Consider the following 12,995-nt stretch of genomic DNA (forward strand, 5'->3'; position numbering starts at 1 on the left):
GAGAGGCTGAACAGGCTGGGGCTGTTTTCCCTGGAGTGTCGGAGGCTGAGGGGTGACCTTATAGAGGTTTACAAAATTATGAGGGGCATGGATAGGATAAATAGACAAAGTCTTTTCCCTGGGATCAAGGAGTCCAGAACTAGAGGGCATAGGTTTAGGCTGAGAGGGGAAAGATATAAAAGAGACCTAAGAGGCAACCTTTTCACACAGAGGGTGTAACGTGTATGGAATGAGCTACCAGAGGATGTGGTGAAGGCTGGTACAATTGCAACATTTAAGAGACATTTGGATGGGTATATGAATAGGAAGGGTTTGGAGGGATATGGGTTGGGTGCTGGCAGGTGGGACTAGATCAGGTTGGGATATCTGGTTGGCATGGACAGACCAAAGAGTGGTATGATAGAAGGGTCTGTTTCCATGCTGTACATCTCTATGATTCTATGACTCTAAATGCATTGACGATATGCAGTTTCATGAGTCCACGTTCACTCCACTTCCGGCTGATGAGGTTTCTCCGTCCAGAGTTTGTTAGAGACTATTGTCAATTAATACCATGGGTTAGGTTTCCTATACAGATGGAAATATCTTCTCTGTCTTCCCTATAAAATGCTTTTAGAAGTTTAAAATCCTCTATCATACCACTCTTTGGTCTTCTACATTCTTAGAAAATGAGGAGTATTTTTTTATTTGGACCTCCTGTTGACTCAATCAATTAGAGGAAGCTGTGATTTTCTTCATAGACGCCTACTCCATTACCATGCATGATGCACTATCACCACAAATCTGGTCTCCTTTCTTCTCCCTGGGATGAATCCTCACTGTTCTCAGCTGGACAGGTAAACATTTCACCATCCAGCTGTCATTAACTTTTTACTGAACACAATATTTACCTTTGTTTTTAATTGGCATTTCTTTATTTGATTGTCTTGTTACAGCCTTGTTCATTTAATGAAGTTGCTAGATGTTTGAGAAAACTAAAGGATCAATCAATCTTGCCATAATGTCCACTCCCTTGTTGGATGCTGGCAACGTAAGACTTCAGAAATCATGTAAGGTCAATGGTAGTTGGCTTTTCCTGACGATTGCGGGATTTCAAGACTAGAGGGCACGTTTTTAAGGTGAGAGGAGAGAGATTTAAAAAAGACCTGAGGGGCAAATGTTTTATACAGAGGGTGGTTCATGTGTCAAATGAACTGAGGAGGCAGTGGATGTGGGTCAAGAGCGTGGTGCTGGAAATGCACAGCAGATCAGGCAGCATCCAAAGAGAAGGAGAACTGACATTTCATAAATCTTTTTATAAGCCTTTCGTCGGGAATGAGGCCTCAGGATTCTGTCTGACCTGCTGTGCTTTTTCAGCACCACACTCTTGAATCTGAACTCCAGCATCTGCAGTCATAGAGTCATAGTCATAGAGATGTACAGCATGGAAACAGACCCTTCGGTCCAACCCATCCATGCTGACCAGATATTCCAACCCAATCTAGTCCCACCTGCCAGCACCCAGCCCAAATCCCTCCAAACCCTTCCTATTCATATACCCATCCAAATGCCTTTTAAATGTTGCAATTGTACCAGTCTCCACCACTTCCTGTAGCAGCTCATTCCATACACATACCACCCTTTCTCCCAGTGGTGAATGTGGGCCTAGTCACAATGTTTAAAAGACATTTGGATAATAAATGAATAGGAAAGATTTGTAGGAATATGGGCCAGGAGTAGGCAGGTGGAACTCGTTTAATTTGGGATGGTTAGAAATGTTAGATCACATGGAATACAGCTATTTGAATATAGAACTGGTTTGAAGGTAAGAGGCAGAAGATGGTGGTGAAGGGTTGCTTTTCAGTCTGGACACCCATGGTGTGCCACAAAGCTCGGTGCTGGGTCCACTGCTTTTCGTCATTTATACAAATGATTTGGATGTGAACATAAGAAGTATTGTTAGTAAGTTTGCAGATGACACCAAAACTGGAGGTGTAGTGGACAGCAAAGAAGGTTACCTCAGAGTACAATGGGATCTTGATCAGATGGGCCAAAGGGCCAAGGTGTGGCAGATGGAGTTTAGTTTCGATAAATGTGAGGTGCTGCATTTTGGAAAGGCAAATCAGGGCAGGACTTATACACTTAATGCTAACGTCCTGGGGAGTATTGCTGAACAAAGAGAACTTGGAGTGCAGGTTCATATTCTTTGAAAATGAAGTCTCACATGCATAGGATAGTAAAGAAGGAATTTGGTATGCTTTCATTTATTGGTCAGAGCATCAAGTATAGGAGTTGGGAGGTTATGTTGCAGCTGTGCAGGACATTTGTTAAGGCACTTTTGGAATATTGTGGGCAATTCTGTTCTCCCTCCTATAGGAAGAATGTTGCAAAACTAAAAAGGGTTCAGAAAAGATTTACGAGGATATTGCCAGGGTTGGAGGGTTTGTACTTTACAGACATGCTGAACAGGTTGGGGCTGTTATCTCTGGAGCATTGGAGTCTGAGGGGTGACCTTATAGAGGTTTACAAGATCATGAGCAGCATAGATAGGGTAAATAGACTTTTCCCTGAGGTGTGGGAGTCTAGAACTAGAAGGCATAGGTTTAGGGTGAGAGGGGAAAGAATTAAAAGGGACCTAAGGGGCAACTTTTTCACGCAGAAGATGGTGTGGGTTTGGAATGAACTGCCAGAGGAAGTGGTGGAGGCTGGTACAATTGCAACATTTAAAAGGCATCTGGATGAGCATATGACTCAGAAGAGTTCAGAGAGATATGGGCCAAGTGCTGGCAAATGGGACTAGATTAATTTCGGATATCTGCTTAGCATGGATGAGTTGGACTGAAGGGTCTGCTTCGATGCTGTATGACTTGATGACTGTTCATGGTTCCATTCCCATTTTGACAGCATTAGAGCAAAGAAATGCTATTTCCACCCACACTTTTGAGGACAAGAGAAAGATATGCTTTGTGAGATGGAATTAAAATGGTGAGGTGTATTTTGTTTATTTTAAATTTGGACAGAATGGGGTTGCCAGCGATAGGGGTGGGGGCTGATTGCCTTGATTTATTTATTTCCCCATGTAGGAGTCAGGTCTTGAGTATTACTGTTCTGATATAACAGCACAATTTCAGCACTTGCATGTATTCACAGGATGAGAGAGTGTGTGTGAGACTGGTGAAGCCAACAATATTTGTCCATCCCTAATTGCCCTGGAGACCGTGTTGGTGGGTCACCTTTCTGAACTGGGGCACTCGATGTAGTGGCAGCTAGATTTGGACTCAGCTTTCAGTGAGAGTAGTGATACGTCTCCAAATTGGGATAGTATATGTCTTGGAGAAAAAGAAAACCGAAAGTTTGTGATGTTTGCATGTGCCTGCTGCTCTTTCTTTTTAGGTTGTAGAGATTGTGGGTTTGTATGGTGCTGTCAAAAAAGCCTTGGCAAGTAGTTACAGACATTGTGCGACCACTGGTGGTGGAGAGATTGAATGCTGAAGGTGATGGATGGGATGCTAATCAGGCAAGTTGCTTTGTCCTGGATGGTATTGAGCTTCCGAGTATCGTTGGAGCCAAACTCTGCTCAGCAAGTGCAGAAAATTCCGTCATACCCCTGACTGGTGCCTTTTAGAATGTGGACAGGCTTCAGGGAGTCAGGGTTAAAACCAGAAGAATCTATAGATTGTCAAAAGAGTCAAAATTTTAAGAAGTGATTCTTGGCTGCAAGAAAAATATTAAGCTGGAAGTGCTTGGAGAGGGTGGGGGGTGCGGGTGGTGGGGTGCAGGGGAGATGGGGCATGAAGAGAGGGAAAGCAGAGTGAAGAGAGTCTGAAAAAGTAACCTTGGGAAAAAAAAGCTGAAAAAGCTTAAGATTATACAACGCAACTATTCTAAACTTTTTTTCTTCTTCTCTACAATCCGGTGTTGTGTTCACAACACAAAATCTGAGAATACTTCCTAGTGTAGAAAACAAAAGGGCAGCTCTAGCCATACATCTGTGAGCTGTTAAACAAAGGTTTGTTTGTATTGCCTCGATCACTCTTGCCCATGAAAGTAGACACTTACTTGAAAAACTTTTCAGGGAAACACTCTAAACCAACATCCTGGTATAAATTTGCAAAATGCAATACAGGCTTGATTGTCTTTAGAGTGGATGCAGGTTGCATACGAATAGTCCTTTCCGAAACGTAATGTTCTTTGCATGGCTCACTGGCTAATGTACAATAAATCAACAAAGAAGGGCTTCAATCCTGCTATTGGGCAGCAGAAAAGCCACTGTTATTTTATCTTTTTACAGTATTTAATTGGAAGGTGCTTCCCCAACCCCAAATGAAATATAAACCTGCTTTCAAATTACTGCTTCACTAAGAGATTGCAAAGATTAATTTTTTTTTGCCTCCTGTCTTTTCCTCGCTTTTTCGAGAGAATGTGTTTCTTTTTTCCCAGATCCAGAATAAAGTTACAAGTGTCTAGCTTTTTTTTTTGCTGAAGGAGATTGAAATTAGATTCTGAATGGAGCATACAGGGAAAGGCTGGGAAAATGTGAATTTGGCAAGTCTTACTGGGTCAATCTGGAGTTCCCAATTCCCTTCGTACTGCACCAGGTGTCCATTGCATTCAAGTAATACCATTATTCATACCATTCTGAGAACCAAAGTATTAAAAAAAATTTGCAACTGAATAAAGAAATAATCCTGGAAATATAACTTCCAATTTAGAGGTTTCACTGAGCAGCACAAGCGCTCCATTGTTAAGGAGTTATGTATATTTATCAACCTTTTTTCCTGTGTTTCCAGACTGTTTAGATGTTAATGGAAAACTTTTTTTATTACTTTTAACAGCCATAGACTAGGAACTAGTTATGCATAAAACTCAGCTCGGAGCTTCTTTCTTTCTCAGACTGTTCAGGCACGTGCATGGTAAAATGGTTCAGAATTTATTAATTAATGTAACAAAAATTGGGTTATAGATGATCAGGTAGAACTATTGTATTGACTGAACATTCTGTTTCGAGACTAAACTAAATCTTCCTTTGGTTTTAGACAGTTTTTTTAAAAAAATGTGGATACTTGGCTGTATTAATTATTTTCTTTACAAGTTAAGTAGGAAAGAACTTTCATTTTTACAGCCTCTTTTCATGGTGTCAGGATGCCCAAAAGTGTTTTGCAGCAATCACAAGACCAACTTCATTTGAGGCTTTAATATAATCAATGTTCGAAGGTGGGCACTTCATGGGCACATTAGCAAATTAAATATAAGGTCGAACAATACAAGCAGATATTGAGTCAGATGATCAAAAGCTTGGCCAAAAAAGTAGGTTTTTAAAAGGAGTCTTAAAAGGAGTAACGTGGGTCAGAAGTGGAGAGACTTGGGAGAATATTTCAGAGTTTAGGTTCTCAGCGATTGTACTTGCAGCCACTGATAATTCATATTGGCGATGTTCAAGAGGCCAGAATCAGGGAAGTGCAAAGAGTTGTGGGCTGAAGAAGATTATAGAGGCTGGGCAGTGAAACCATGAATTTGAGACAAGACTGTTATTTTTACGAGCCATTTTAAAAATCAAAGAAAGCGCTTCTGTCTGTCAAGTAAACGCAGGTAAAGTTTCAAATGAGAACAAAACATAAGTATCTAATCAAGAAAATGAGCTCAAAATGTGTCCATTAACCTCACAAGCCAATTTGGCATTGTACCTCATGTCTAGATAGAACCAGGCTTGCCAAACAGCATGTTAATGAACAGCATTATTGTTCTGGTAGTTGATCACTTTAATTAGTAATTTACTTTTGCAAATCGTTATTTGAGTGATACTTGGATACTGGCCTTGGCAAAATTAGAGTAAATGATTAAATATGAAGTATCTTGTACAGAAACACATGACAAGCTTTTCACATTAATGTCATATATCACGGCTATAAAAGGAAGAGCATTTTTGTGAATGTGGAATCTTGCTGCTGAGATATATACTGACACTTCTCCATCCACTTCCTGAATGGCACTTGGGGTAGGCAATCAGGACAAATGGGAGGGCCACGCTGAGTGGTAAAAGGAAGATATAGTGTTCATTTGGATCCATGAGATATCAACTTAGGTGTAGCATGCCAGAATCAAGAGGCAGAGTGATTTAGAATGGGAAGGTGCAATGGGTGAGTGATAGGGGGCAACCTAAAGAAGTATAAACATCTGGTTGAAAAAAAACCTTGTCTCCAAAGAGTATTGACATGGTACATTGAACAGAAAGTTGCTCAAAGAATTCTTTTTTGAAAGAGAAGTTTTCTCTTGTTTCACAGGTCACATCATGTCATCAACATATTTGTGGTCGGGGTTACTACACCATAAAAAGGATACCTCTAATTTAAAAGCAATCATTCAGCCATCAATCAATTATGGACTTGCTGCCCCAGTGGCTTAATGGGAATCTCATGGTGTCGTGTGGCACTAATCAGTGTAAAAAGAAAGGTCTGATATTTGACTGTTAGTTCTTGTTGATTTTGCTGATAATAGCTGGGTTGGCGTTTGAGGTGATGCAAGTAGATGCCCTATATGTGGGCTTGTGAGTGGAATAATTGCTAAGAGTTTCCAAATCCTGATTGAATAACTTTTGCCAGCAATACCCAATCAAAATAAACTTGCAATTCGATGGTACTTTTCACAGTCTTAGGATGTTACAAAGTGCTCTACAACCAATAAAGTACCTTTGAACTTTTTATTTTGTAGGAAACACGGCAGCTAATTTGTGTGCAGCAAGGTCCCATGAGCAATAATGCAATAATGATCTGATAATCTGTTTCTAATGTTGAGTGAGGGATAAACATTAGTTGTGACACAGGGGACAATTCCTTAGCTTTTCCTCAAATTAGTCCTGCAACAGCCTGCTGGCTGCGAAAACACAGAGGGATTGCTAACTTGGCCAAACAGCAAGGGATGCTGGGTACTTTGGCCAAGTAAAACCCTGAAATCACAAAACTCACACACCAGACACAGTATAAATACAGCAGCCAGGTGCTAATGATATTAGCATAATGTAAAAGACAACAGTTATCCTGGACCGACACACTTCAAACAATGTATCCACTGAACAGTGGAGAGCCCAGTCAGAAAGGCACTGGGTCCTGCTACATGAAGAAACTAAAAAGTAACATGCCATCCGAATGATTGACAGTGTTTCAAACTATTAAGTGTAACTCCCAGATTGACCAGAGCTATAGGAAGTTCCAGAAAGCCATCTAAAAGGTATAAAAACAGAGTTCACCTGCAGAGCTCTCTCTTGAATTTCTACAACACTCTTGAATTGTCTGAGATCTTCCGAAGAGACCAGCATGGTAAGAGGCAGGGAGCAGCTGACCATCCAGAGACAGAAAGAGAGAGAGAGGAAGAAAGCAGCTATGCAGAACTAGTGACAAAACCAGAGAGAGCGTGACCACATACATCTACAAGAGACTCGGGGAAATATTGTAACTTTACGGGGCCAAATAGGATTAGAGATGTATGTTTAGTATTAAATGTAATTGTAACTTTGTTCCTCATAAAATTGGAATTGTTCTGCATTGGTATCAGTTTGTGTTCGTACTGACCACTTCAGTACAATGGAACACCTGGCAAATTAATTCATAACAGTCTGGTCGGAGTTGTCTACCTTGCTTAAGGAGGAACTCGACTCTAGCTCCCCTTTGGGACCTTTGACATTGATTTTTAGGGAAGACAGTTTAATGTTTCATCCAAAAGACAGCACCTTCAACGGTTCAGCAATCCGTCTGTAATGCACTCTGTGTCTCAGTGTGCAATTAAAAATAAGTCCATATAGTGGGATTTGAACCTATGACCGTCTGGATCAGCTACAAAATGCTGAATACTGAACCACAACCACCAATTATAGCAGATACATGGTGAGTACCAGATTGAGCTAAGACAATTGAGCAGCCCTTTTTCACTCAACGCTCACACATATAATTAATTATGATGTGGTTCACTCCATAGTTCTATAGAATAGCAAGGGTCACTATTCAGATCAGAGATTTAGAAAAACATATGCATATATTTATAAAACAAGAGAATCCCCAAAGCATTATGTGGCAGCTTTCAGAGTATCTCCTAAGTTTTACCAAAGTATTTTTCTTCCCCCATCTCTCCGGGCTCTCATTTGGATGGCTGACACAACCTACCTGTTTGGTCAGATTAAATTCATGTCGTTGGAGTAGCACAAGGCAAGCAGAAGAAAATTATAAAATCTTGTTGGCTGCACCATGGCAACTGAACAAACAGTTTCCTGCAAAGAAAGCAGCTCACAGAAAATAGCAATATTTCTCGTTGTGTTCCCACACTTGACATTTTTATCCCTCCATCTGTTTAACGTTCACTGCATGATAGGCTTACACAGTTTCTAAAGTGTTCTTCTCCCAGAGAGGGCTGTTCCAACAAAACAAAATCCCAAAGATTTACTTTAATACTAATGTCCTTAAATCAATTGATGTTTGCTAAATAATACTGCACCAGTTCCAAGTCGATGGCATGATACGAGAGTTTGTGAGCCTCTGTTATGCTCAACCTTTGTGTATTTCTTTTTCATTTCCAAGTTAATTTGTACTTTTCTTTCATCTCCACTCTCACAGCACTGTCCTTGGCATGTATCATAGCTGAAAGTGGGGCAGACAGACCACTGATAATGTCACATTTTGAGATTTCTAGGAGTTATGTGACAGTGTCATTGGTGTGACTTGTCCTTCAGTTGTCAATCTAACCTTCCTTATGAGAAAGTCCCTTCCTCATTCATATTGTGTTTATTTTAGCTATAAAAAGCCTCAGGGATGTGATATGGCCACATACTCACTGTTTGGTCTTTGCAATAATGCATGATGGCAATATCATTATGGAAATAATAGATGGAATGTTATTTGTCCAGCTTTCCAAATGAAATGATACAACTAGTTTTTATTCCAAATCAATAACAATAAAAGCAAAATAATGACTTACATTACTATAGCACCTTTTGCAATCTCAGAACATCCCAGAGTGTTTTTCTGCCAATAGAGTACTTCCTGATGTATAGTTAGTGCTATGCACCAAGTTTGGTAACCAATTTGCCCACAACAAGCTCCAGCAGATCATGTTTTAGTGGCTGGTTGAGGAAGTAAACTTTTCCAGGGCACCAGGGTAAATTCTGTTCTTCAAAGAATGACATGCATCTAAGAAAATAGAAAGGACCAAGTTTTAAAATATCACTGGAAAGGTGCCACTTCTGACAAAATAGCACTCTTTCAGTTATTTGGGTAGGGAATGTTTCAAATGATAAAGTACTTTGCCAAGTTTAGCTCCTGAGAAGAACACATATTTGGGTTTCTTCCACTTTTTTTGATCAAAAGTTTAACATCATTAACAAAAGATGACATTTGGTGGGTGGTGTCTGATGTCTGCTAAGATACCATGTGTTTACTATATTTCAGCTGAATGTGCTGCAGGATTGCTCACAGAGTTCAGATGATGGTTAGCTTTCTCAGGGCAATAAAACCTGTGCCATACATAACAGGATGAAAAACACATTGACTTAAGGATTAGTTGATCAGAACCCTTGAAATCAGTGCTATATTAGGTTACAGGTCAGGGTGTGGATCTGAAGTGTGGCTTTGCTTCATCAGCATGGTGGTTCAGTGGTTAGCACTGCTGCTTCACAGCATCGGGGACCTGGGTTAGATTCTAGTCTAGGGCAACTGTCTGTGTGGAGTTTGCACACTCTCCCCGTGTCTGCATGGGTTTCCTTTGGGTGCTCCAGTTTCCTCCCACAATCCAATCATGTGCAGGTTAGGTGAATTGGCCATGCTAAATTCCCCATAATGTTCAAAGATGTGTAGCTTAGGTGCATTAGTCAGGGGTAAATATAGGATAGTAGGGGATTGGGTCTGGATGGGTTACTCTTCAGAGGGCCGGTGTATATTTGTTGGGCCAAAGAGCCTGTTTCCAAACTGTCGGGATTCTGTGATCTGGTAAATTATAATAAACTGGAATACAGTGACAATACATTCATTACTTTTGGTACTTAATCTTCTGAAAATATTGATTGTGAAGATCTGAGGCCAAGCTACAAAATTCTTGAGACAGAAATAGTTATATCTTCAGCCAGAGACACTTAGAACTAGAACTCGATGAGCTATTACAAAGGGATCTTTTATTATTGCTCCTAGAAAACTCCCTTTACTGGTGTATGTGTGATGGAAGCCTCAGGTGGATAAAATGTACAATGCAATTTTCAATACACTATGTTCGGTACTTAGCAGACTCCAGATAAACAACAAAGGAGCTAGAGGACAATGTGGAAATGATACATTATGCTTGCTAACCTTGCCTTCGTGGTTAGGCCTCTGACTATTGAGATGTTTGAAAGTTGTGAGTCCACTCTTGATTCTTCAGCACCTTCTATCCACTAACTTCAATGGAGAGCGAAATCAAAATGGTTGTAGAAGTAGAAAGGGTTTTCTACTGAAAATTGTGCTTCAAACTTTAGGCAAGACATTTGTTGACAATTTTCCTGTGGCATTGCTCACAATATGTTATAGAGGTAAAACTGTACAGCTTCTTCAAAGAATTAGAACTGGCATGATAGGCTGAATGTCCTTCCTTCTAGCTGTAAGAGTCTGTGAGTGATGATTATGTCATTTGTTGGTTGGGTATCTCACTCATCTTTGTTAGCAATGTATCTTTCTTCATTTTGATTTTGATAGGCATTTTCTCTGTCACACTTTTCTTCATTGTGTTTGGTCCTTTTTATCTTTTATTTTGTGTGTTTTCCTTTTGAATTTGACTTAATTCCTTCTTCCTTTCATAAAGTTAAAAATGGATGCAGGTTTTCTGAAGGAACAGCAATACCTTCTACTATTAGGAGGACTGAAAATTAAGTTCAGTTGACCATATTTGTGATGAGCAGTAAACAGTATGCACTGAGGAATGGAATTATTCATGCTCCTGGTCAGACCCACTGACATCAAGCTGGTGTTCTTCTCTGACCATTGCCTCCTGCTGGCCAACTGTCATCTACCAATGGAAGGGAATGTGGAAGCTGAACATGAAAATGTTGACCCCAGAAAACATTGAGGAGCTCAAAAAGGATTACACAGATTGGAGAACCATGAAGACCTTCTTTGACTGGTGGGAAACAGTCAAGGGGAATATCAGGAGGTTTTTTTTATCCTCAAAGTTGTTTGGAGGGCAAGAAAGAGACAGGTAAAGCTGTCCAAATTCCAGAAAAGCCTGCAGAACCTATTCCTGCTGCACTCGATATCGTGGAGGATTGCCAGGAGGTGAAGAGCAGCAAGCCTCACTCTTTGCTTCGGAGACCTCCAAGATAACCTTCTGGTCCAGGGTCCACACTGTGGAGCAGGATGAGATGTGCTCACATTTCTTCCTCCTGAAGGTGCATGGGGAGAGCTCTGTGCACAGCAGCCTGAAGGAAGAAGATGGCTTACTAATGGCATCTCAATCTGACATCCTGAAGATCAGGAAATCCTTTTATACCAGACTATATGACACAACGTCCACAGACAGTGGGCCCTCCCAGTCATTCCAGTCCTTTATCATGGATGTCTTTGACGATAGCAAGTAGGAAAGGTTGGATCAGCTGTTATCTCTGGATTAACTGACCAATGCCCTTGAGTCCTTAGAAAAGAATAAAACTCTTGGAAGCGATGGCTTACTGGATGAGTTGTATTCAGCTATGTGGGACTAGATTGGTCAGGAACTGCTAGAGATGTATGACTGTGTGCTTGTGTCAGGTAGCATGTGCAAATCTATGAGAAAAGTATCATCACCCTCATCTACAAGCAGAAGTGGGATAGGGTGGAAATTAGAAATTGGCAACCAATCTCACTGCTGAATGCAGTCTACAAAATCCTGTTCAAGGTCATTGCCAACTGGGTCAGGTCTGCTCTGTGATTGGTGATTCACCCCAACCAAACCTGTGCTGTACTGGGCAGGACGATCTCTGAGAGCCTCGCTCAGGGACACAATTGCCTACATGCTGGACAGAGGGTGGACACTTGCCTTATCAGCCTGGATGAGGAGCAGGCCTTTGACAGGCTATCACACACCTACACGTGGGATGTGCCCTCCAAAATGGGCTTTGGGGAAGAAATTCGCAATTGGATTTGACTGCTCTTTACCAACATTGTTAGTGAAATCACAATTAATTGTGGGAAATCAGAAAGCTTCCTGATCGCATCCGGAGTCAGGCCGGGCTGCCCTCTCTCTCCTGCCTTGTTTGTGTGCTGTACAGAGATGTTTGCTGCGTCCATCAGGAAGGATGTGAACCTCAAAGGGGTGACTATTCCAGGCAGCGGAGCCCTGCAGGTCAATGCCTCCCTGTGCATAGATGATATTGCTGTTTTTTGCTCAGATCCACAGTCAGTGCGCAGACTCATAAGCATTTGCAGCCAATTCATACTGGCCTCTGGAGCCAAAGTAAATCAAGACAAGAACGAGGTCACATTCTTTGGGAACTGGGCCAACTGATTCTCCTACCCTTCATCGTCAGGACAGATTACCTGAAGGTATTGGGAATGTGTTTTGAAGCATATACAAAAACTAGGGGGAGCAGCAGTTTGCCAAGGTGAGGCAGAAACTGGTCTTTTGGGAGCACTATTCCCTTTCCATTGCAGATATGAACCTGGTCACCAGGTCTGAGGCACTCTCTCTGTTAGTTTAGATGGTGCAAGTCTGGTCCATTCACCAAACCTGCACCATTGCAGTCACCTGAGCCATCTTCCACTTCATCTGGAGGTCTAGGGTGGACACTATATACAAAGTTCTGGATAAGGTTGGGGGGGGTGGGTTTGGGGGAGAATGCACCCAACACCACCCTCATCCTAATGGCCACCTTTGTGTGTGGCTGCATCCAACAGTGCAATGCATAGACTTTCAATACACAAACACCAAGTGTCACCATGTATGAGGTTCTACCTGTACCTGGTGTTGCAAAGGATGGGACTGTAGTTGGACCATTCTATATCACCTGTGCTTCGCAGAGAAATTTGCAAAGACAA

This window comes from Chiloscyllium plagiosum, chromosome 4, assembly GCF_004010195.1.
Source record: "Chiloscyllium plagiosum isolate BGI_BamShark_2017 chromosome 4, ASM401019v2, whole genome shotgun sequence".
Classification (NCBI taxonomy): Eukaryota; Metazoa; Chordata; class Chondrichthyes; order Orectolobiformes; family Hemiscylliidae; genus Chiloscyllium; species Chiloscyllium plagiosum.